At 39.6% G+C, this 27,488-nt stretch overlaps 1 protein-coding gene across 1 annotated transcript in view; it reads left to right on the forward strand.

The window, feature by feature from the left end:
- The first annotated feature begins 11,823 nt into the window (after positions 1-11,823).
- The window catches only part of brinp1 (bone morphogenetic protein/retinoic acid inducible neural-specific 1), a 118,595-nt gene continuing 102,930 nt past the window's right edge, over positions 11,824-27,488 (forward strand). Inside the window, exon 1 of the mRNA XM_031306573.2 lies at positions 11,824-12,248. The gene's annotated coding sequence lies outside the window, so the exon portion shown is untranslated. The remainder of the gene's footprint in view (positions 12,249-27,488) is intronic.

Genomic DNA, 27,488 nt, shown 5'->3' on the forward strand with positions numbered 1-27,488 from the left:
CGAGCCAAAACGAGCATCAGCCATCTTGAATCATCGCTTAGCCTACTGGCTTCTCAGCAGAAGATTATAGATTGATAGATAGATAGATAGATTGATTGATTGATTGATTGATTCACCCCGAAGGAAATTTTAGAACAACAATTATGTGCATTCAAACTAACGCACACATGTACCACCGGGATACATTGGTACAGATCGGAGAATATGCAGGAAACGTCATTACAGACGGAATACTCGACACACTACGCAAGTTTTGCCTGCTGCGGAGACCAGCACCTCAGCCTGCGGTGTTGCTCGATGCCGCTAGCCGGTAAGGGGACATCCTCAGCGGTGTGCGGAAAGCGGGACGAGGGTAGGAGTTGGAGCTAGGTGGAAAGCTAACGCTAGCCGGCCACCTGTGCCAGGCTTCGCCTGCTACGGAGACCAGCACCTCAGCCTGCGGTGCCGCTAGCCGGAATACTTGACAGGCTTCGCCTGCTACAGAGACCAGCACATCAGCCTGCGGTGTTGCTCGATGCCGCTAACCGGTAAGGGGGTATCCTCAGCGGTGAAACGTGGAGGATGTCCCTAGCTCATACACAGGAGTATGAGCTAGGTGGAAAGCTAACGCTAGCCGGCCACCTGTCCCATCAATCCTGCTTGCAAGTGTCTCTTTGGACAACAAACTGGACTACATCCAACTTCAACGAAACTCCCAACGCAAGTTCAGAGACTGCTGTGTTTTTGTTGTTGTGGAAACATGGCTGAACAACAGTACTGCTCTGTCACCGGGTAAGACTAGCTAGTGGAGGTGGGCTTTTTTAACACGGACTGTTGCAGAAATGGGGTGCTTGTATCCAACTAACTGCTAACTGCTGGTGGAGTTTGTGACTGTTAGATGCCAACCATTCTACATTCCACACAAATTTACGGCTGTGTTTATACTATGTGTTTGCAGCCTACCAAGCGCTAATGCTAGTATGTGTTAGCTGAAGTTTACGGAGCATATAATGTGTGTGCATTAAATGTAGCCTGTTTCGTGTAACCACTTGAGCCACGGTGAAACGTTATTTCGTGTATATGGTTGAAATGACAATAAAACACAGATGAGTTGAGTTGACCGTCTCACTGTCTGTCTGTCTGTAAACGGTAGGCGTGGCTTGGGAGTGGACTCAGAGCAGCGAAGCAAGTGCATTCTGGGATTTGGTGTCTTTCATCCACATGAGCCAAAAACACATTTCCTGGCTTTTTTCGGCCTAGAAGGCACCAATTTTAAAACATTTTTCACATTTATACTACATAAGTGACCCAATTTAAAGATATATTCAGCTTTCCAGCAGTGAAATATTCCTTTAAAAAATGGTCAACTAACAAGAATGTCATTGAGGCCATATGTCTATGAATTGAATATAAATGTATTGTCTTTACACATTTTCACACAGCAAACATTCACTCTATTTTTTTGTTATTACATATTGCAAATTAGACTTTTCTCCCATGCTATTTAAAAAGCTTTACAACATTCTCATCATCATGCAAATACCGTTCCGTTTATATTTTGCACTATATTCTGCTCCAGATGCTCAGCATGGTGAGCTCCAGTAGTACCAGGCAGCTCAAACAGGTCCCAGAAAACAAATCCAGCATCTCTTTGTGGCAGTCAGTATTTTCCCCAGAAGACGGAGTGTCGCTCTTACTACTGTACTAGCTTTCAACACAGCTCAGAATCTTCTGTTGACACAAAAGTGTGTGTGTGTGTGTGTGTGTGTGTGTGTGTGTGTGTGTGTGTGTGTCTGTGTCTGTGTCTGTGTTTGTCTGTGTTTGCTGAGGGCATACAGACAGGATCTTAGGAGTTTGCAGCTGACACAATGAGATGTCAATATTTATGACACGTTGTTTGCTATCTGGTACGTGTGAACCCTTTCTCCTTCAGACATCTGCTTCAGATATTTGCACATTCAGACACTCAAGCATTATAAATAGAAACGGTAACACTTTATAATAACCATCATTAATAGATGGTAAATTAATAGTTAATTAATCTTTAGTTAATTGTCATTTAACTGTTAACAAACAATGACATTATAATTAATAATATTTACTAATTATTAGTAGTGCTGTAAATTAACCCTTGTGTTGTCCTTCTATACTATACTATAATACCATGTTAAATAGCTAATAAATACTTTGTAAACCATCTATAAACATCTGGCTGGCTATTGTAAAGTTGCGACTGATGTTTTTCATAGTTATTGGTTAGTAAGTGCTTGGTAAAGCAATGATATGATGATGATATACACTCACCTAAAGGATTAGGAATACCATACTAATACCGTGTTTGACCCTATCCTATCAATATGGGCCAACATTTCTAAAGAATGCTTCCTGCACCTTGATGAATCAATGACACAAAGAATTAAGGCAGTTCTGAAGGCGAAAGGAATCCCCCACACCATTACACCACCACCAGCCTGCCCAATGGTAACAAGGCATGACGGTTCTCATTCTGTTTACACCAAATTCTGACTCTACCATCTGAATGTCTCAACAGAAATCGAGACTCATCAGACCAGGCAACATTTTTTCAGTCTTCAACTGTCCAATTTTGGTGAGCTAGTGCAAATTGTAGTCTCATTTTCCTATTTTTAGTGGAGATGAGTGGTACCCGGTGGGGTCTTCTGCTGGTGTAGCCCATCCGCCTCAAGGTTGTGCCTTCACAAATGCTTTGCTGCATACCTCGGTTGTAACGAGTCAAAGTTGCAGTAAGCACACCACAGTGCAAATCATATGGCTCATTTTGTAGTTGATCAGTCCATGAGGGAGATGGCTTTGCCTTGATGCCTCACAAGAGCTTGTGTTGTTTCCCTCTGCATCCTCAACACTGCACCTGTTACAACTCGTCCATGTGGACCAGGCCATTTGCTGGCAGTCAGTTAGGCAGGTTTCCTGTACTGTGGTGCACACAGACACTTCTTTCCAACACCCTCTTCAATCAGACCCCCTCCACCACCAGTCATACATTCAATCAAAAATGTGATTAGTGCCAAAAGGCTTAATATACAGTATCTTACACTGTAAAACTATGCCATGAAATGTTGTTTTGCAATTTATTTGATTTGTCCATGTAATCAATCTGGCATAGAATCACTTGCTTTTGTGCAACTCCATCTGCAGTTGGGCTTTTGTGTCAAACTTTTTTTCAGGCACAATGCCACTGACAATGCTTTGGTCAGTTGAAAAGAGTTCCCTCACCTTCCCAAATTGTGCTTTGCAGTCTCTCTTTTGTAATCAGACAGTGTTGTCTTTATCTTGTTAAAAGTACACAACTTTGAACTTAAAGAATCCACAGTCTCACTGACCTTCTGTCACTCTGCAATGTATTTCATCAGCGATCCCAAAACTCATTCCTCCACACAATATTGCTTTTCTTCTTTCTATTTCATTTACAGTAGTTTCAGCCTCACATTCAGTAATGCTGCAGTTCTTCACTGTCCGCACTTGTGTTGCTGTCAAATTTTCATCTCAAATGCGCAGTTTTGCTGATTGCCTTCATGCTGTGATTCATAATGAGACACAGGTGTACGTGGTGTATATACACAGGTTCACAAAACAGGGAATTGTGTATGTATTTTATACTTGCAAATCTACTAAAACCTTAATATGTCTGGGGCCGAACACTTCAATAATGTGCTAAACTCCTGCCAGGCTCAGGCATCTGCAAGCTCTTCTTTTGCTCAGGGTGATTTAAATCTCCATCATAGCTTAAATTAGCACTTCATTAGCAAAACCAGTTATTTCACAATGGAGCAGCCAGGACTCTCTGCAAACAAACGTATACAGGGTGTTAACAAATGAAAGAGCAGGGCATGAAATGAAATGTCGAAATGATTAAATGAATCTGAAATCAAAGTGTCATAAGTGTAATATGCTTTAAAAAGTGCCCAGAGCTGAGAAATGCACAGTGCTATGTAGAATGATGAGTGGTTACACACATGAAAAAGGCAGAGAAGCAAAATATAATCTGAAAAGAAATGAAGAAAGAGGCGTAGATTTAGATGTAGAGTTAGAGGGAGAAAGAGGATGCTAGGGACGGTAAGAGTTGCTGTCAAGTGGAAAATGGAAAAGTGGGAGGCATGAGATTTCTTCACTGCTGGCAACAATAATGCATCGTTTGCGAATGGAGAGCTTCAGCCCAGTCCACAGCGTGCCACCGAGCCCATCAGACAGCCTTTGGCCACATCCTAATCACTGCTGAATAATTTAGACTGAACAACTGCTCTCAAGGCTGCTTTGTTTTCTTTTCTATTGTAATCCTATTGCATATGTTTATTCTCTTCTTCTGTCTGGAGCAAGAAACAAACAAAGCCCACATTTTTTGTTTAAATTGCATTGTTTGCCAAGTGCAATAAGAGTAGAGAGAACTCTCCGTAGTGAGCAGTCGGAAGAGTTTGATTCTTCCTTAATTTGGCCCAGTTTCTATTAGAAAATTCCACATGATAATAGTTAGTGTCACACATTATGTAGGTTAATAAATGGTTAACAATTGTAGGTATTCAATATAAAGTAGAGTGCATGTTCTATAATACATCTAGTTGCAATATACCTGCTGTAACTTCACTGATTTAGGGCCAGAGGTCTTCCATGCTTCAAAGTTTTAACCTACAGAGAGCAGTGTGCAGCATCCGTTTTATGTCCTCTCAGATTCATAGTTGAATTATTCTTAAATAAATAAATACTGCACTACGCTGCTCATAGTAATACATTTGTGCTGTCCAGACTGGCTTGGCTATAACTCGGTACTGTTGTTTTGATATTGTGTGTAATTTTAGTTTTTAGTATTTTAGTTTCTTTCTATTTTAATTGGAGTATGCATTGGTGAGTGCCCAGATTAAGCCCCTCTGATGTTTTTTGCATCTCTCCATCACATCTTTTATTGATTATGTGTGTATTAATCTGTAGTATTTGTATATGTGTAAACCAATAAACTAAACTTAACTATTCTTGCAATGCACCAAAGTTACAATGACTGCTTTTTAAAAGTATTGGTAAAAACAACAGTGTTTGCAACTATCCAATAGGTTGTTAGAAATTATCCTCTAAAAATGTACACCATTTACAATGGTTTCATAGGTCTGATTTGATTATTTATAGACTAAATGCTTCAGATAGCTATACATTTGTACATTTTTTTTTTATATAATAGGCACTGTATACGTGATTTATGGGGGTTTCAAATATATTTAAATTATTAATATATTCTAAATATATAAATATGATTATTTAAAGACTTCCTTTTCATGTGCCAATGGATGTGGAAACAGTAGAAATTTTAAATGATTGTCATTGTGATAACTTTCTGGAGTTATAAACATGTGCAGTGTTTTGACTTTAAAATTTTAATGGCACAATGTACATACAACCTGGAATAATGAGTTATCCTTTATATTTCATTTTGTTATTTATCTCAAAAACTTTATTTTAAGCAGAGGTTAGAGAGAAGGAGATGTGATGATGACAACCAAACAATTCTTTAATGGTGAAGTGTTAGTGAAGCCTAAGAGGCAACACTCCAACAGTCAATTCTCCTCCTCAGTTAAGAATTAAGCAAAGTCATTCAAAAACACAAAGCAGCTTTTTGAATCTCACTCATGCAGTACGTTTTCAAAGCAGGCCTCAAACATATTTTTTTTCTAATGCTCTGCTAAACTTTGTGATTCGGTTAGCACCCTCTGTGTGCACAGTGCCAGATGGGCAATTAGGAATATGGTTACTGCATGCTGAGCATCCACTCACACACTGCCTGCAACATTGCCACATGTGGTGAGATTACCTGTAATACCACTCGTATTATATACCTCATTCAAGGTCCTTGTCACTAAGCTTAAAATGTTCTGCGCATTGCATACAACAGCCAATAAGGAAGAACAGCTGACATCTGTGATTTTGTAACAGCAGGTTTAAACAGTTCAGTCACAACATTGTTATATCTTAGGAAGCTTCTAAAAAGTAATTATGAGTCCGGTAACTCCAGTCTGTCATTGTACTTTCACTGAAACTTTACACATACTGTATTGTATTAAAACAAATTTACAAGAATCTTTAACATTACTACTCATTTAGATTGGCAGTTTTCCATCTCTCTATAAGAAAAGCATCATCGTTATTCCCTCTCCTTCCAAGAAGACCGACAGCATCCCTTGTTTTAGCAAGGGCCCCAAAACAACGTCTGTTTATGTTCAAGTGATAAATTCCTCTAACGGGCGTAGAAATTATGACGGGAGCAAAGGAGGATGTCAGTGACCTGAAACTGAAAAAGTCTACGTAGAGAAGAGGTCTTGGTTGATACTGTAGATGGGTTAACAAAATGTCAGAGTTTAACATGTGAGACAGCTGTTTGTTTCCCATTCCCAACCGACAGAAACATTTTTTTTCCTTTTAAGCATCACCCTGATCGTTCCCAAACCTAAGCTATGGGTTTATTATTGTCACCATGACAACAAAGCTCCCCTAACCTTAGAGGTCATTTTAATTCAGACCATGACGTTTCCTTAACCTTAACAAATTACCTATTTTAACCCAAACCATGATCTTTCCCTAAACCTAACCAAGTTGTCTTTGTTCCAAAATCTAACCAAACCTCAACCATAGTGTTGTCAAATCATAAAACTAGTTTCTTTTTTTAACAGTAATTTGTAATGGCACATACAAATTATGTTGTCCTGCCACTAGGGCTGTCGCATCAGAAAACGCTCATATGCTTTTCTAGAGCGTATGGAAAAATTACATATTTTGCCCTTTTAATTTGGAGGACTTTCTCCATTTTGGTCTTTTTCTTCTTTTACACTAATTGCTTGAATTTAATTTTCCTTGGTTTTAAAGCATTGGTCAACAAAAACACAAAAACTTTGCATTCTGAACTATTAATTATAGTTAATAATTAAATTAAATTAAATACTCAGGAGTTGTATTTTGGCTTGAAATAGAGCAGTCATGAGGTGGCCTTAATAGTAAGGTAATACTTTTAAAAGTTATTCTTTCTGTGTGTGGATTTGGCTGGCTGTCTTATTACCCAGAAACCTCCTGAAAATTAGTTTTTCATTAGAGTAGCAGAGAGGCAGGAATGGTGTCATCTTCATTCATCTGTGTGTCTCCCACTTGACCCTCCCTCCCTCGCCCTGCGAGAGAAAAAAATCCTCATGACTGATGGACCTGCTGGCTATTTGGACATCTGTCTTCTCCTTCATAGCTCTGGCAGGAAGAGGTCTGGGTACAGTGTGACAGGCTTCCGCAACAGCGTGTACTAACACCGGGTAGAAACATCTCTTTGGCCTAAGCCTTAGAGATCAGCCATTAGCAGGTTGTCAATCTAGCAAGTGCTAACAGTCTTCTGGGCAGCTAGGAGGGAGATTCAGCCCATGGCTTCCAACAAGGAGGTAGATGTGAGATCATTACAGTCCAGATAAATTTAGCTCCTGTAAGGGTATTGTGTCTGGGCTGGTGCTGAATATGGCACAATTATTGTAGTTATGTGGATAATGGAGTGAAATCTGCTCACTATTACAGTATACTTTTACTTGACAGTGGTATTCCCAGAAGGCTGTGAGTTACAAACTTTGGATATATTTGACATATATTTATCATTAAGGAACATATGCTCACTAATAATGAGATGCTGAATGGCATGCATGTTAACATATTGCTCCTTAATTCTCTTTACAAGAAGTCATTAAGGAAGTTGATAAATATAAATTACAACACATAAATTAGGTTCTTGCTATGCTTTGCATGGTAGGCATTGTGGCTAATCAGGTGTTACTATCAGAAAAAAAACTCATATTATGCTGTACCTTGCTAAGTTATATAATGTATAATATAATAATGGAAAGTAAATAATTTAGTACATATGACTAAAAACATGAAAGAAGTGTTAGTTAAGCAAGAATAACTCCAAATACTGAAATTCAGATGAGAAACCTCAGTATTCTTTCTCAAATATATAACATGTCACACATGAGCAGTTTAAGCTTATTTCCTTCCAAAGTATTTCACCTCTTTAGGATTAACTTTGTTTCTTCTAACCGGCAATTTCCACTGGATGCGTAACGGCGGTGGATCCGCTCCGGAACGTCGGTGGAATCATTAGGTTTCCATTAAAGTCAATGTGTGTATTTCCACTGACTGCGGAACGGCTGCGCTCCGACTGCGTCCCAGCTCCGGCGGTCCGCAGCCCTCCGGAGCAGATACGCAGAGCTTCTATTTTTGCCGGACGCCGGAGAGCTCCGCAGCAATTCAGCACACGGCAGATAGCGCGGGACAGGAAGTCGAGCACAGAAACAAAATAAAATACACCGTGCTCACGGCGGATCATATTTCCCTGCACTACACCTTGAAAACACAGCACAGAGTTGTTTCCCCTCTACTCCTCTGGATGGAAACAAACTGTTGTTGGTTTTGTGGTTCTATTCTACGTGAATTCGCGAGATATTGTGGGTCCTCGTGACTACAGCTGTCAGTCATGGCCGCAGCCGTGCTGCAACAAATCCGGACCTAGTGGGTATTGACGGTCTGCATTCAGTGGAAATCCGGAGTAAGTAGTCCTTTAAAAAAGTAGTCCTTTCACATATTTTTGTACATTTTGTTTCTTCCACGTGTCCAAACACTTCTGGTTGTAAAGAAATCCAACTTAAATGACAAAAATATAAATTTTTACAATCAAATACCAATAATGAAAAATCAATATGTTACAGCTGACTAATTTATCGTTATCTCGCCATGTTGGCAGAATTTCGGCAACATGGGAAGAACGAGAGAACCTCTTCACACATTATTCTAAAAATAGTTAGACCCTAGTGCTAGCAGGGCATGTAATTTCCCGAGCAAATGCTGTCACAGAAAATAACAGTGCAGTGTACTTTAAGTTGGACTTCAACAGTTTGATTTTAGTCTTTATCCTAATTCATCAATATACCTTATACGTCTGTAAACTGCCATAATGTTGGCTATGCCTGGGGCACATGTTCCCTGAATTTATTTGTCTGAAAGGTGATGTAGAATCAGAACAGAGCACCTCATTTTATCTCTAATACCCTCTATGCCAACTGCCTGAGAAGTCTGTTTGCTCAACCGGTCTCTGTCATCACCAACGACCGACAAACACAATAAATTGAAATTGAAGATTATGAGCGCTTAAGGTGTTTGATGGCCTTGAAATACAAGATATAGAATAGAATAGAATACACTTTATTTTCTCCAAGGGGAAATTTGTCTTGGGCATAGTTCTACAATCTGATGCTTCACAATAACAGAGAAACCATTTTTAAATCAACAGTCAATCAACAGTCAATCAACATAAGACATCTTAGGACATGAAGAAAGGACACATGGCTGTAAAGACAATACTATCTCTTAAAAAGTGACTTCAATTCAAGTTTAAATGTAATGTGGTACACAATGGAATTTTCAAATATATATATATATATATTTTTTTTTAAAGATTTTTTTTTTGGGCTTTTCCACCTTTTAATTTGACAGGACAGCTAGGTGAGAAAGGGGGGGAAGATATGCAGGAAATCGTCACAGGTCGGATTTGAACCCTGGACCTCTGCGTCAAGGCATAAACCTCTTAGTATATGTGCGCCTGCTCTACCACTGAGCCAACCCGGCCACATTTTCAGTTGTGTCAAATTGTTCTTTCTTTCCAGTCTGTTTGCCTCTTCTTTTAATCCTTCTCTTTGCTTTTAGTTTGCCAACAGTACATCACCAGCACTTCCCCTCTGGAGATAAGGACATTTAAAATATGCATCCTACCAGCACTCTGCTTGTCATCCCCAAACAACACACACACATTCTGCGCATTTCATCAGACAGGTGTACCCAGTGCAACAATGGTATTGATGATTGACTATGGCATTCATGACCAGCATTCTTATAACACGCATAGCTTTTTGTATCCCTAGTACTCCTGCACCAGCTGCAATAACACATGGAAAAATGTATTCCTAAAAATCCACATGAATTACTTTGGTGTGTTTGATAAAGACTTAACTGACCTACTGACATACATATGTAAGTGCACAGTTCCAGTCTGGAAATCTAGTTTGTCCTTATCTAATGGCTTATGTTTCATAGATAGGCTGTCAATGACTTTGTTTTAAGGGTAATTTAGGCAACCAAAACAGGTGTGAATCGTCAGAGAAGTCTCAAAATATCCTGATTAACAAACTTGAAGGGAAGTTTCTAATTAAAAGCTACGACCAATAGAATTATAGAAAGTAACGACTTCAATTATCCCTGGAGTATTTTATGTCTACGATTGCAAAGGCAACTTGTCACGTGTCACCACCACTTCCAGGCTAATGACTCTGTAATGGCCCCATTTATCCATTTAGCCTCATTGAGTTCTATGCAATGCATGTCCCGCCAGGTTCTTTGCCCGTTGGTGGATGCTTCAAACACTTGACTGCAAGTGGACCATTGGAGAGCTAGTGGAGTTACAAAGCTGTCTGTGACGGCAATCAATGTAGTGGTGTCAAAATCAATTCAAAAGTTATCTTTTCTACATGCTTGGGCTTTGAGCTGAGGTTAAGATTTTTAAACGAACACATAGCTGTTGGGTGCTGTTAAATTTAGTCCTCAAATTTTGGATTATTAAATGGGAAATGGGAAACTTATAGGGGATTCCATTCAAGTTCCTTTGATAACTTATATTGTGATGTTAGATGTTAAATTGATAATTTATCCATATGTTTAATTGAGGTTCTATGGTACAGCACAGCTGTAAAATGTAGAACCTCGAGTACATACGTACCAACACCTCTGTTTTCCCTGGGTTTGTCCAGTATTTCACAGCCATCTCCTGGCGCCCTTCACCCCCAAATTTTGTCATGTTTAACACTAAAGTCAAAAATAGCAAGTGACAGTGCCTTAATTAGATGGATTAGATGGATGCTTGTATCATGTCTCAATAAGCTTTCAAATTCTTAGAACCAATTTTGTTCTCAAGATGCCCCAGTCATCAGGGCCATAGCCAGGATTTTAGTAAAAAAACTAATGTCAGGGTTTCTGAGTCCCCCGGTGAAATTCCACTGATTTCTCAAAGCCTTCATTTCAATGCCAAAAATATAATTCTGGTGAAGAAATACAGAATCCCTTTATTCTAACTCTATTTGGCCTAAAGAAAAGTCAAAGTTCTCCCCCCCCCCCCACCCCAAACACAAAAACTATGGCCCTGCCACTCAGTAAACAAGTAAGTTTTTGGTCTGTATATGTTTATTGTGAATTGACACAACATGTCAATACCGTAGGCTTTCTGAGTTGTGTTTCAGCACCAAGGACAGCAACAACCAGAATTGTACCCTTTAGTTGTCTAAGCACCATGGACAGCAACCACCAGTGTTCCATTCACTTTTAGGTAGAGTTAAACAGACTCCGCAGAGCCCGGGCTATGGGGGATTTTTGGAAGAGAGTTTCACGGCGAGTTATTCCGAGTTTATAATAACACAGTCATACAGTCACGTTGTATTTTATGCAAAGTACACAGCCTACACGTGGCATAGCACCTTCTGTGCCACTCGTCGCCTTATCACTCACTTGTGGTTTCAAATCTCTCATAACTAAATCATAAAACCTATCGGCCCCTTTTCTTAGAGTTCCCCCAATTTTGCCCCCCACCCCCCAATTAGTCACGATCAAGCTATCCATGGTGGTCAAGCTACAGCCTTGGTGTAAATCAGCAGAGTAAAGTCACAACAAGGCTTCTTATCCTCACCCACCCTCAGTTCCCTCGCCTTCCGCCTCATATAGTCCAGACCCACCCCTTACTGTCTGCCATGACCGTCCTCTACAATACAAGACTGTATTATTTGTACCTCCCCTTTCTCGCCCTCACTCTGTGCATCCTAGCCTCCCTTCCTAGATATCCATCCCACACCTCTCCACCCGCAAACGGCTCCTACGGTGAGAGAAAAAGAAAACAGAACAGTTTCAAACACGTCGGCATAAATCTCACATCCAGAGCTCCCTTTTCTCCTTCCCCTCCTGACGGACTTCATTACTTTATTCCTCTGCGCGCCAATGCCCGAGACCACGCCGAAACGAAGGATTTTTTCCCCTTGAGCATGAAAAGGATTGCCAAATCATCCGCAATCCAACATCACCGACTGAGCCACCAGCATGAGCACTGGATACATATGCTCCAGCAGAAGTTGTTGGCTAGAGAACTAACAAATCTTGGACCACAAATACAGCTAAGAGGGGAGAGTCAGTTTTAGGTAAGTAGGCTGTACGGTTATCCCGCTTGGACCGGTAACATAATATGAGGGTATCTTATATATTTTCTTTTTCTGTCCATCACTGACCACGAGGTAGTAGTCGGGTAGGCAGGGCTATATTGTGGCACAATTATGGCGATGTTGCGTGGTCAGCATGTTACTGAGGTGGCCGGTGGTGTCCTTTTCAGGATGGAGGCAATTTGTTCTTCTCACTGTGAAGCTATCTTTTTAAATAAATGGTGTGCAAGTTCTTACAAGCTCCACCCGGACTGAATGTCGACGGAGCGTTCTGAGGCTATTAAAAATAATATGACTTATCTTATAAACCCATCATCTCCAAACATTATGCAAATGAGTTATTATCTCGATTATGTGCACTCGGCTGCGTTCTCTCTGCACGTTATGAGACAGCATCTTCCCGCGGTGATGCTGCAGAAGTGCGGAAATAAAGGAGCATAAAACACAGAATTTGGAGGTTCGCATTATTACGCAGACCTGCCGCGGCTTCAATGAATGGCATTACAGGGGCAACATTCAGAGATGCATTAGCAGGCCTACAGAATACTGTCGGCATCAATATTTGTATTCGAGCTAATTCTGTTTGCAGTCCAGTCGTGACTTTTAACATCCATGTTGATCAATTTGTCCCGGAAACTGCATGGTCCATAAACTAAAAGTGAGTGTCATTACAGCTCGGATATTGGATATGGAATGAGTTGCGGTCATGCGCCCTGTTATGATTTTTTTTTTTTTTCCATTTTTTTTTTTTGTAGATTCCGTGTTATGGATGAATTACTGCCTGTATTGCATTCTGTGAAAGCAGATAGTCAGCTGGATCTGTGTTTCTGTGTATGTGCTGGTCTGTGTTGGACGTCTCCAAGTGCGCGTGAAAGAAAGCAAGCACGTACATGCTTGTTTTATTGTATGTGTACGTGCGCGTGTGTGTGTCACCAGTGAGTAGTTGCCGTTCCGTGTTTCCTCAAGTTGCATTGGTTGCTGTTCCACTGACTAACTGCGGGGGGAGCTCATGCTCTTTTACACTAGGTGTCATTATGTGGCTCAAGGCAAGATAACTGTGTATGATACTGATACCAACTCTATGAAATTAGAGAAGTGGCTTCTGTTTGAAATTGGTCCGGAAGCATTTATCTGCACTTCCATGACTGCAACTGCAGTTTTTGTTATGTTTTTCATTGTTTCTCTTTGGAAAGCAGTCCTAATTAGCTACATTCATCTAGTATTAACAAATATATACAAGAAGAAAATGCACGTTATACATATATGATTGCTAGATTTAGAGCACAAGACATCAGTCTAATAAAAAAAAGTCAATAGGCCACAATGAACAATAAAAGATCTCTATCTAAAACACAGTCTAGCTTAGCCTTTAAAGAGCTAGTTGAAAAATTGTCTGTGTGGCTCCCATACGTGAATAATCCTGCATACAGTACTAAATGTAAACGTTAAGTTAAGCTTTAATGTTTGAAATTGACATTATATTGAAAGCAAGTCAATCAATACTGCAGTATGGTTCTTCCCTTCGTCTCCAAATGTGCAGTGCAGAATTGCACTGGCAGCGGAAATTGCAGAAGAAAAGCTGCCCTATTCAGAATGCCTCATTCAATCTGGTGGCCTTTTCAATGGCAAAATGCTGGCAACATGTAATCATTTTCAGAGGGAAAGCATTCCACATCATACTGCCAAAATAAAAATGCCAGCAGTAGCTTAAAGCTATACTTGTGTCATGGCTTAAGATGACCCAATCTCGATGAAAAGAGAACATTCAGCACCAGGAGTTCTTTTTACAGACCTTGGCAGCGCAACTTTCTGATGAATTGTCTGAAAAACATGTGGCTGTGCTTCTTGAAAGGTGAGGAAATAAACACCCTTAAACATAATTAGGGAATAGATGATATAATTAATGCAGTCACCCTTTGCACACAAAGCTGCTCTATGTATAGCATATTGTGTATGGATATTATTTAAAAACAGCACACTACTAGTCCTGTATTGGCAGAACCCACCAGCTCTCTCTGTCACTGTCTTTGTATTCTTGTATTGGCATGGCATTGCTTTTATGTGGGGGAGGACTGCAGCTGTAGTGGCCAGAAGGCTGCCTCCCGAGAGGTTTGAAAAAAACAAAACAGTTTTTATCGCAAACAAACAACAGGGTCACATAATGACGTGACAGAATCCCACAGAACTGCTGGTTTGCTTACAATATTTTGGAGAGGCAGCTAAATCATTTGACCTCCACTAGGGCCTGTCTGACCTATGTGCTGCTGCTATCAGTCCCGTTAGACCACATGGGGCCTAACCGTGCTTGTATAGTATGATGTTCAAAAGGAATTCTCACCCTGTAGGCTCATAATTATAGGGTTGGTAACTGATCACAAGTGATTAATTGCATTCTTGACACCATGGAATTTAAACCATGTTAAGCCTTGATTAACAATTCCAGAAGGACATTTTGTTTCAGTTTTTTTTTATTTTTTTTTATTTATTTTTTTTACAATGGCCTTTAAAAAAACACATCTGAACATTCATGTGGAGGGATGCCCTCTCACCCCCAGGCACAGTACATTAACTGTATTAAAACATTGACTTATTATCTGAGAAGGCAACCATGGTTTTGAAATTTTTTGCTGCATGTACTGCTCTTCGCTATCTTTGTCAGTTACTGGAGCTACACATTTTGGACTCTGTGTGAAGCCTAGGGGGAGCTGAAAGCAGGCTCAGAAAAGCATCACAATAGTGACAATTTTATTGTTATAAACTATTTAGGCATTCAATCCACACAATTCGTCATCTGAATGCAGCCTCTGTCCAGTCTCTTTGCATCTCCCTCTTTCTCTTTCTTCAAAGTGGGTGACCACAGTCTGAACGTTTGTGAGTGAACATAAGCACGGTTACAATTAAGAAATACATTGTACAAAAGTTAACAAGCAAACAGAAATCAATTATTTATCAAACAAATATATATAAGATACGATACAGCTTTATTGTCGGTTTACACTGAAATTAATTTTGTGTTCCCGAGCAGCTCCGCTAAAAAAATAAATAAAATAAAAGTACACACAGAGTTAGACAACAATTTCACATATGCACTTTCAATTTCATGGCTGAAAGCAAAGCCTTTTGTGGCTTGCCTTCTGACTGCTGATGAACCTGAATATGATGTTGTGTAACAATCATTAATTATTAAGTTCATTTTGCAGGCGCTGTAGTGATAGAGATTTTCACTGGAATTATAATTTTTGCAGCATTTTCTTGTGTGTTGGGTTTAGCATTGGACATGAAAAAGAAAATCAGCTGATCACCTAGATGTTATTAGTATGTACTGGTATCATTTGAATAATATGTAAGAGCCGTGGTTGCTAAATGTTTGTGAGTAAAACCAAGTAAGTAAAGAGGTGCTTTCAAATGTGCAATGTCAGACCTTGCATATTTGGTTAACACGTACAGTCCTCTGCAAACTTTTAATCCTGACCTAACATTTGGTGGTTGCCAGGTAGGAGACATAATTGAGCTACTACAAACCTGACCCCAGTGTCATTGAGCACTGCTAGGGAGCTCAGTTATTACTCCTTAAAAATATGATAACTCTGACAACACAGTAATAACTACAGTCATTTATCTTGCTTGACACCGCCTTGGTCTTTACTGGCTTGGTGATAGCTGTGGTTGTACATTCATTTGAATATTCTGACCCATGTTACTGTGAGTAGGAGAGGGAAAGGGCGTGATATGTTTTGATTTGCCGTTGTCTTTCACATTACTGAACATTAGACGTCTGCACTGGCCAGCGATTCCACGTTGAACCTTTTAACTTCATTTGCCTCACTGTTGCCTCCCGTGTTCCAATGTAATTTGATCTGCTCCAGTCTAGAAGTTGTGTCTGAGGTATCTTAAACAAAATACAGTCTTCTCAGACGTAAAATATCTTTGGGCCCCAATTTATATGGAGATGAAATGCAGCTGTGGCCAGGATTTTGCAAATTGTTGAGAATATTTTCTTTTCCACCTGCATCTGCTTGGTAATGTTGTGGGTAGCCATTGCATAATTACATTTTGGAGGAAATGTAATGCTCTGTGGATTATGTTCTATGTCAGCATGTCATGTTGATATATCATATATGTTTACTGTTTGTTGAACATATCTACAAAACTTTCACAGCCAACAAATGTTTTTATACTGTAAACATACATTAGTGTCATATTCTCCATTATCCATCCACTTGTGGCAACTAAAGTATGGGGAAGATATTGCTAAAGCTGCTTCAATCAATATTTCTATATTAATAATGGATCCATTGACTATGTATAACATGAAAGGGGTTGCAAGATGAACACACAGAGACTTACCACTCAGCTCTGCAGTTCCCCTCAGCTCTATGGGGCTCATTGTTTTGGTTTTCAGGTCTGCAGCTTTACTGTTCTCAAATGATTTCCTTCTGGCCTCATGCTTTAACAAAGTCGGTGCACAAACATCTGTGGCACACATCCAGCTGGTTGGTCATAGCTCAGTGTTTTTGTGGTACTCACAGCTTCCAGGGGCCTACAGTGCAGCTGCCATTGCACTGACAGTGATTTCCAGGCTGCACACTGAAAACGATAGCTCACATCCACCGAAGATTTTCAGGATAGTAACTCTGTATTCTCATCAAGAACACTGTTTTCAGAGGTGCATCATTCACATGTGTTATCTCTCTCTCTTCCCAAAAGGTTGTAATAAGTGAAAGACAACAATTGCTTTTGCAAAGGTTCGTGGCGGGGCATTGTGATAAGTGATTGCTAATTGGTTGAGTGATTTAGTGATTATCCCAAACAAACAAACAACTGAAAAGTGAAGCCATACGTACTTAAGTTATTAGAACAACATTCAAGTTCTATCAGACGTCTGCCTTACTTTTGATTGTTAGCAATGGGTTCATTATTATATGCATGTAAATATAGCCATTCACCTACTAAGTGCAGCCTTTTAGAGCATAATTTTGAAAACAAACTAAAGCAACAAAACATTCCCAGAACTTCAAATATACTGTGTGAGTCTTTGTCTTTCATAATTGGTTCGGGTCACTATGGACAGACAAGACTGTGATGGGGATTTCACATCTTAAGAAAATTGAGCCCATCTTAAGAAGCAGTTGGTTTGGACTTTTCTGGACAACTGTCAGTGTGTTGTAACAGGGACAAGCATTTAAAGGGTTTGAGAGGATCAGAGTTGATTGGCAATAAAACTACCAAACAATTTTCATTTTGACTGTCATGTTCAAGTGCACTAGAGCCATAAACCTGCCCCAGCACTTGTGCTTTGTCCCATGAATAATGAACATGAAAGTTTAAACTCTCTCTAACAGTACATATCCATTTGCCGACACGACTGAAGCGTGGTGTCGAGACGTCATACATCCATGGTTGATGCTCCACGCCCTTGACCGGCAGCTGATTGCACAAACGCGTGACAGGGGTCTGGCTGCTCAAGAATTTCAACCGAGTGTCATGGCAGCGCATTGAGAATACGATCTAGTATTTTACGAAAATAATTCACCGAAACGTGTTTCTTAAAACATTTTAAGCGAGAAATAGGCCATACAGTTGCTGAATCTGTCTTCATTTCAGATCGACAAAGGTTAGTTTGAAAGATTTTCGTCTACTTCTACTGGATAGTCGCATCACGTTCAATGGATTTATTTGCATAAAGATGGGCATGGGCCAGCTTTTGGACGCGCAGCATTTTTTCCAATGCAGCGCCGCCTTCCCGGAATGCTTTGCGTGCACGTTGAAGTCGCTTGACGTCACCCACAGGAATAGAGTGGAGCGCGGCGCGACAGAAGCGTCGCACGGTCAAATGGATCAGCGCCGTAAGAAAGACCATCTTCATGACTGAAACACAGACAGAAAATGTGATATTTTTTAAGCTTTTAATACTTTTGTTTTCAAATGTTCAATGCAACTCGAAAATCATAAAGATGGATATAACAATATAAACAAATCAAACACATTTTATTGTTCTATTTATTTATTTGCAAAAACTATCCCAGTTATAATGAATACATCTGCTATCTATCAAGAAATCCATCCACATTTTAATATTGTCTTTTGTCATGAGCAAATTAGATATATTACTTAATTTTTAATTTTTAATGTGCATTTCTTAAAGAATGGGTTCAAAAATGTGTCCAATCCTGGACTTCCACACTTACTGTTAACATGTATAAACAAATCTAAAGTATTATTTATTTCTATGAGTCAGCTAAGTGTCTGGCAGTGTAAAAAGCCTCAATTTAAGATGTGAACAACCATGGGAAGATCATTTTTCTGAAGAATTTTAATTAGGCCTCTCACAGAGAAGGTTTTAATCTTTTTCAATCTTCCAAGGGCTGACTAGCAAGCGAGAAACACTCCCTGCTGGAACATTTTAGGCACCTCCAATTATTCCTTAAGAATACAGAAACATTTGCTAAAACATTTCATATAGTGTAGGATTTATAATATGTAAACTGGATGGAGATGAGAAGCTTTTATTTTCAGAACATACAGTATGTCCTAATTTTGAAAAATTGAACAGTAGAACAGTAGAGCTGTATAAAGTCCCTTCAGACATGCAACTCTTTATGTAAATGTGATGGCAGTTGTGGAGAAGTAAGGAGAGTGTCCTCCTAGATGACCTAAATGACACCATCAGTCTGATGTGTGATAAGGAAAACATCCTGGAAGCAATATGTTTCCCCTAAAATGTAGCTGCTAAAGCAAAATGGACACAATTTGTGGGAGACTCCGTTGATTAGTGCTGCATTCTTTGTCTGCAACGACTTAGTGCTGTAAAAGGCATTGTGCCACTGACTCCAGAAGTAGCACATGAATGGCCTGACACAGCACTTTCACAGAAGTACCAACCTATAGATTTTTTCTATGTACCTGACCTTGCCTGTGTGTGTGTGTGTGTGTGTGTGTATGTGGATGTGTGTGTGTCTGTCCCAATGGGTGAACCATTAGTACATTTGCATTCCTAGTATGTGAGTTTAAATGCCTAAACACGACATCCTGTCACACTTAGCCTGAGGGACATTGACGAGAAATCCATGCATATTTGTGATCATTTGGCATTGCTTTCAGGGCTGTTGCTATGGTAACTCTTATATCCTTGTATCACGTCTTCAACTGGTGGTCATATTTGGTCAGCCTAATTTCTACATATCATTCATGCAATCATTATTTTAAATTTACTCAATTAATGAATGTTGAGTGGCCTGTCTTTTCAAATGATGTGGATTATCTGCTGTAGTTGGATTTCCATGACTGTTTGTGTTTTAAAATTCCTGACCATTGTGTTTTATCTGCTCAGACTAAAGTTTAAAATTCACACCTGAAGGCTGTAATATTATTCTGGACATTATTTAATATAAATTGGATTTGCCTCAGGATGAAGACTTTAATTAAAAGACAATAAACATAACATATCACCTCCAGGCCTGCGCATCTTGCTAATATTGCTTGGCCTCAGATAGTCTTTATGTTTGGGTACATGTTTTAAATTCTGTGTTTATAATTATAGTTAAATCAAAACTTACTGCATAGCATGTAATGATGGCATCAGTATTCATAATATTCAATATTTACAAGTATTTGTCATTTGAAAGGGAGGGAAGTGGAATTAAACATTTCAATAAAGCAAGAGCTAAAACTGAAACCTGCCAAGTCCCACATGTAATGTCCGCTGAAGATGAAACAAGGAAGCAGATGTTGACTGAAAGACACAGAAGCAGATGGAACTGTGCATGTTAAACCAACTCTAATAAAGAAATTTACTGAAAATCTACTGTCTACAATACTAATGATCACACTGTAAAATACATAAATGTATTCATTCAGCAATAAAATAAAATAATGCTCTATCCTTGGTGAGAAACAGAGAAAAATCCCAGTCTCATTTTAGGCCACTTACCTTTTTATTTAAAAAAAACATTCTGAATGAAAAAGGTCAATCTACAAAAGCGCTCATAGCATTGCAGGAAAGAGGGTTAGGTCAGCTGTCAGCATGGTTTGCACATTTAAAAGTAGGAATGAAACTGTGGCCAGAGAACTAGTAAAAATAGACAAAATGCTGAATCAAATTAACTAGAAACTTAGGAGGACAGATGTATGTGGCATATTGGGGACTAAATGCCGGATTGCAAAAACATTTTTGCTTGTTATTTTAAGTAATATCTTAATTATTAATCACATTGCTTGGCATGTTTCTAAGTGGAAATATACTTTGAGATGGCTGCTGCTCTTTTCAGTGTCATATCAGCATCTTCATATTAAATTCTAAGTTAATTTGACTAAAGTGACAAAATGGCATCAATTTACAGTTAACACATCACATTTTGCAAAACTATTTAGGATAGTTAACAACAGTATGGTTTCCTTACACAAAATTACCAAACATTACTGTATATGTGAGTTCTGAAACAATTTATATATCAAAAAGACACAAAACAAGTGCCTGGTTTTAGGTCTCTATATGTACCTCATTATTTCATAGATAAACTGCTAGTGATGGTAATGCCCAGAGCCTTATCACCAGCCGGTTTCCTGCCGACTTAACTAAACATTAAAATTCTCCAATATGACAGGACAGAACAAAACAGTCTCAATGCAGCAGAGGCTTTCTTGCACTGTTGGACTCCATTTGCCTCCACTTCGGTTTCCATGAAGGCTGTTGGGATTACTAATAAACAATGGCACTGGGTTGCCACCTGGCAACATGTTGTGATTGCCTGCTGGAGGAAGGAGACCCAACCAGCTGGCCATTCTTTACCACTGGTGCCAGTCGCTGTCCCTTACACTGCACATGTGTAGTGTTCAGTAGAGAGGAATGCTTGCTCTGTTGTGCATCAATCATCTTCTTATAGCAGCTTACTTGTGTAAGGTAGAGAGTGGAGTGTAGTAAGGTATGTAGTTTCTTGAGTGTAAGCTGGTGCCATTGTGCTCCGGCTGCAGCTGCCTTTAGTGAATCTTGTACTGTGAGTCCCACTTCAAAGAGGAGGCGATTGGAGGGTGAATAAAACCTCCAAGTCAGTCAATTGGCCCTGAATTGCCCAAACTAAACTGCAATATCAGCAGTGCAAGAAAGTGGCTGGCGTGGTCAACTTTTTTCCTGGCTTAACTTGCTCAGCCCCTCACATTGACACCAGGGCCAGGTGGATAGGGAGGAAGTGGATGGAGAGGAGGCAGTGTGCTCGATTTATCAGTAATTATGGAGTGCTATTTTCTCTGTCTCCCATCTATGTCTGCCCTGGGAAGCAGTAGCCATTCTTTAATCTTGACACCCGGTGATCATGTAACACAAGGAAGTGCCTATTAGAGGTGGATAGAAACTGAAGGGGGCCTCTCTCCTGATCCTGTTTTAGGGGAATTGGGTTGACAGAGACAGGGAGTATGGGAATACATGAGCAAGGGGGAAGGGAGAAAGGGGTTGAAAAGAAATGGTGGTTGAGGAAACAAGGACAATTTGGAACAGTTTTTCAAAACTCAAAGTTTTATAAGGGTGTGGGGTTAAGGGCAACGTCTAGAGAATGTTTATGGCGTCAGGTCAAAGTAAACTATGGAGGTCCGTGTGGATGAGATCGCTTTGAAAGTGATCAATCATAAGAGGGCCAGTGCCTCCTTGGTTTCTGCCCCCAAATTTTCAAAAGTCAGTTTCATTCGAGCGAGCAGAAATCAACTTCAAGAGGACAGTTTACCTGCGAGAGTGTGTATGCCCTCCAGCGCTCGCAAAGCAGACACTCACAGGCGCGTTGTGGCTGCTCTGTGTGTGCTGCTTAGTTTAATACACGCAGGTGCCATTCTCTCCCTCTCCCTATGTTTTGTTTCACGCTCACAGCTGCCTGTACAACTCTCGATTGTTGAATTGGTACGCAAAGAGTAATTTCTGCGCATGTGAAATACTTTTTGAAATAATTTGCTTGTGAGCATGTTTTATCGCGCTCGCGAGATATGACATAATACTGATGCCATAAATCTTCAGCAGGCTTTTCTTCTAGCATGAAACAAGAAAGACTTGCCAAAGGACACGTGAACTAATTTGTTTTTTTAGATGAACTAAAACAACTGTAATAATGTGAAATTCAGTTGTAAAGCAGAGCAGGTCTTTATGCAGCTCCCTCTAGGCTTGCGTCAAACGCAATCAAGGAAATGTCGGGGGTAATTAGATTATGGTTTGGGATGATTGTGTATCAGAACATAAATCAGCTGATGGAGATGCAAGCAAGGCCAAATGTTGTGTTTTAATACCTCTTGATTTAAGTTCAAGATTATATCTGTGAGCAAAAACTGACTGAACACCTCAGTAAAAAATAAAAGGCCATTGATTTTTTTACTGCAGTCTTTTTATGGACATGTAACATCCACAGTCAAGAAGCCAAACCAACACGTCTTTTTAACCATATGACGATATTCTTACCCTCTAATACCACCCACAAAAGCGTTTCCTAAATTAGCGCCCCAAGAGGTGGCAGGAAATACGACCCACAGAAGTGTTTTCCATCCTCATATGTAAATCACAGAACGTAACGGTTGCGGTTTTTAAACATGTTGTTAGCAGTGTGTAGCGGTCACAGTTTGGTTAGGTTTAGGTACAAAAACTTCTTGGTTAGGTTTAGGCACCAAAACTACCGGTTATGGACATCACGCAGAATGTCAGGTAGTTCAATTAGTTTCGTTTGTCCAGTAAAGTAAAAAAACCTTGCTGTTTACTTATATTTTTAAACGGGACAGGGTGGACTGAGTGAAAGTCCTATGTTTGTTTGACCAATCCACCCCCTAACCTTCTTCCTTGCAAATTTGCAAATTTTGGCACACCTATATTTCGTCACCCTACTTCCTGCTTTGCTACTGTTATAATTACGGAAGGACACTAGAGGGCGCAGCCACTATAAATGTAAATATGAGTCGTAATTGCTGACAAACAAACAAACAAACAACTTTTGGGAGTGTTTTTTCGGTGGAAGACTCAGCCAAACAGAGGCAGTTAATTCTCTCTATGTTAATAGAGTTAATTGTTATCTTAATTGGGTAAAACTGGATACCCCTACTAAGTCAATCCATATGCAAGAAATAATACATAAATACATTCCCAATTTGATTAATTCTGAAACACTTCAGTGGGTGACACACTGGTTGCCTTCAATCAAAACGACAGAGGCATCGGAAATACACATTGATTGAGTCTCTTAACATGAATAATTTGTTTTCTCAACCAAGTGCAGTGCTGCCAGCGCTCTGCCAACCTGGCACCTCACTCCATTAACAGTCCTCTTCTAATTTTGGAGTAACATGAAATCAACAAGTGGCAGGGTTATTGTGATCAGTCTTATATGTTGTTCTTCACACAAAGAAGACAGACAAAGACAGATCCTGAGTGTTTCAGCCATGAATAAAGAATCACAAATCAGCCCGCAGTGGGCCTATTTGTTACGCTGAAAGGCCGTTTTAGCACCAAAACCCTGCAAAATTTGACAAGCATGCCTGAGCCAGACAGGGAAATTATTTGTGTTTCAGTCAGATTTGTGTTTGAATCAAACTGCTGACAGTGTGCTGACTGGGAAAAGATGCACTGTAAATACAGAAGCCTCTCATATATGATTTAATCAGCCACTGTATACTGTGATTCCCTGTGAACGTGTTCGGCTGTATTTAATTCCGAACAAATGAATTATGGATGCCAAGCTGCATTAATGTGCATATTCTGCATACTGTGATGTTAAAGTTACATCATTGTTCAATATGATGCTTGCCTGACATTTGCTGGTAGAAATACATTTTGCTGCATTTTTGCCTTTAATGCTCTTGTAACTCCCAATTCTGAATTGATAATTTGAAAACTCTAGGCAAAGCCATTGTCCAAGTAAATGCCTCAAAACTAGGGATGCTAACTAAATGTCGGAAAATGGATGATTCAACTAAAGGGATAAAATTATCATTATTCTAACGTAATTACCGTAGTAACAATTAGGAATTGTGTATTCACTAAACATTGTCAAAATGTTCCCCCTGTTACCTAATCATGCCATTGGTGACCTATGTGGTTATATGGTTAGTCTTCTGTAAAATATGACACATTACCAATGTGTGTATCATTGATCCTGTTCATTGACCCTGGTTTGCTGTTCACTCATCCACATAAATAAGCATGCGGCATGTTCTGCAAAACAGAAAAATCATTGATTGAATCTTAGGGGACAAGGACCAGTACATATTTACATATGCACACACACACACACACACACACACACACACACACACACACACACACACACACACACATACACATACACATACACATACACACACACACACACACACACACACACACATACACACACACACACACATGTACCATCCCCAAAGACCTTAGCGCTGCCTTGCTGATGGAGCTTGTGTTGTTAGTTTTGATGATGGAGAGGCCAGTCCAGGTGAAGCTAGCCCGAGCAGTTTCCTCTCCGGTGTTTTTGCAGACTCTGCACACTAACGTGTGCAATGTAGGGCATAGAAGAGGCAACGCGGCAGATTCAACTCACAGTCATGAGCAGAAAAAAAAGTGCAATGGTTGTAGCCTTTGGCTGGATAACAATATGGCTACATTGACGAAACGGTAGTTCTGAAAACAGATCACATTTAAAAGAGACACGGATAGTGACACCAGATTATATTCTGCCAAGGTACTATTCAGCTCAGGGGAGATTCCATGAGAAGTGCTTGTACTCTGTTCCAATGATCTTTTGTTCGAATGGTTCATCAGACAAGTCTTCTGTCATTGTAATTGAGCTTAGCGAAAGTTTAATAAGGAAGACTACCTCATTCTTAATTCTTTCACCTCTAGGCTACTCTTTCATTCATTACTCCTTCGAAGCCACACCTCTTGGCTGCATTCCTTTCATTCCCACCTCCCTCCATTATCATATCACTTTAAAATTCAAGAGTCAACCTCCTATTAGTTCATCATCCAATCAAGTCAAAAATTCCCTCCTTTTCTCTTACCCACATGGGAGCTAATCACTAATCAGTGCGCTCTTTATTAACCCATTCAACTGCTTCTGAGACTCACTGCTTGCCTTCAGTCGCCTTTTTGGCACTTTAACAAAAACACTCTTGCCACCCCTATCAAAAGTTGTACCAGACGGTCAGTGTCATTTCACCAAGCCAGAGCCTTGTCACAAAAGAAAAAATGGATTACCAAAGCTTATTTCCAGACCAGACAAAGATGGTTGTCCGAGTAGGAGCCTCACTTAAAACAGCTATATTAAGCTCATTTTCAGGTTCATAATTGTATTTTAAGGTTGTACCAGAATAGGTTTACATGGTTTAATTTTCAAAAAACACCATATTTTTGTTGTACTGCAGTGCTCTCTCTCACTGCTGCAGATCCTCTTTTCAGCTGGTCTCTGTTTTAGCTACAGAGTGAGACCTCTTTTCTTCTTCTTCTTCTGTACTATCTTTGATTGCACTCGCACATGTGCAGTAGCTCAGATGTAGATCATGTCAGCTAGCTAGCTCCATAGACAGTAAAAGAAAGGCTGTTTCTACAACTTTGGTCAGTTACAAGGCGGGATTAGCTGGGAGACTTCTAAATGAGGGCGCACATGTAAGTAGTTCTTTTGTAGATTATGGTGAACTTGTGTGTTGTAGCAGTGCTTTGCTATTGAGAACGAGGTAGCATGCTAGCGTTAGCATTAGCGTTAGCATAGGTTAGCCTGCTCGTTTCGGCTTGTGACGAGCCGTGCCGATTTTGAACAGCTCACCCAGAGACTGAAGTCAGGACACATTCAGAAACCGTATCTCACTCTAAACACCATGGATGGATTTTTTTCAAAGTTTGTATGTGTGTGGAAGCACCAGAGACACAAAAGAACACCCGAAATCCCAGAAAAAGTGATTTTTTCATAATATGGGCACTAAGCACAATGTGTCTAAATAGCACCATTACTACCAGCATTACTGTGAACAAGTTTTCTCCATATTTGGTCTCTTAAGAAGCCAAGCAATCATCAGCAATTATTTGATCTATGTTGACCACCCTAAGCTTACGCAAAATAACGCAGACACACAAACTGATGCTTAATATGAACAGAAAATTAGGCAATACAAAATCCACCCTGGAATCCACACACTATCTTTCCACCTTAAACAAATATTGAAATCTAAATACACACAGTAATTAGAGCAGATTACTGTTACAATAACAATCAGCTATTTGAATAGAAAATTTAAAGGTTGACTCATCTAAACATGGCGGCAAAAAAGGTCTTTACCACAACAATTACGTTGCAATCCAGTGACACAGGCTAAAAACCAAATTCATATATCCAGCCAAGCACAGAAAGTCAGAAAACGAGACGGGAGATTTGCTGTCCTCACGGAGGTGCTGATCTACGTATCGGCATATTTATTTATATAAATAAACATATTTTTGTTATTCTAAAGATGTCAATGTCATGTTCAGATGTTTTGCTTTGACCCTTTTAAAAAAACATGTGGAGGTATCTTGTTCCTCTTCTGGCAACACAGTATGACACAATAGCAGCATCAGAAAGCTACAATATTGAGCTGACATCCATCTATGATATCATCCACTTATCATTTAAAATGCCTTTGAGAAATGAGCCACTAAACATTTTTTTTTGTACCTTTATCTAGTTTGTGTAAAATCTTCTCTTACCCCTTCCTTCATTTACATCCACATTAATCTCTCGCTTTAATGCTTTGAAAAAGATATATATATATATATTTCTAATATTTTGAAAGAATTATGTAAAATTTTGATCTAGTGAAAGAGTTCAGTAAACTGTGTAATATGGACATCTGTTTTACCGTGTTATTTGACATTACCACTGGGGGACACCAAAGTCAGATATGTTCAAATTCTACTGTACATAGTGGATTTAGTTTAAATAACATTTGACATACAGTAAGTGCTTAATACCTCAGAGAAAGGAAGGGTTACCGATAGATATACCACCGTTATCTGTCTTTATTGAAACATAAACATTTGAAGAAGACCTTAGAAAATCACCCGTGTTCTTCTGTGGCTCACAGCGCACATTTGGAAAACTTGGTCTGTGAATTATTAAGCAGCTGTGGGCATGTTGTTGTTGGCTATCATGCATTGAGAATGTATTTAGTGGTTATAACCACAGCTGACTTAAATCTCTGTATAAAGACATGCATTATACATGGCTTATGACTCAGTTTACT

Source organism: Sander lucioperca, chromosome 14, assembly GCF_008315115.2.
Source record: "Sander lucioperca isolate FBNREF2018 chromosome 14, SLUC_FBN_1.2, whole genome shotgun sequence".
NCBI lineage: Eukaryota > Metazoa > Chordata > Actinopteri > Perciformes > Percidae > Sander > Sander lucioperca.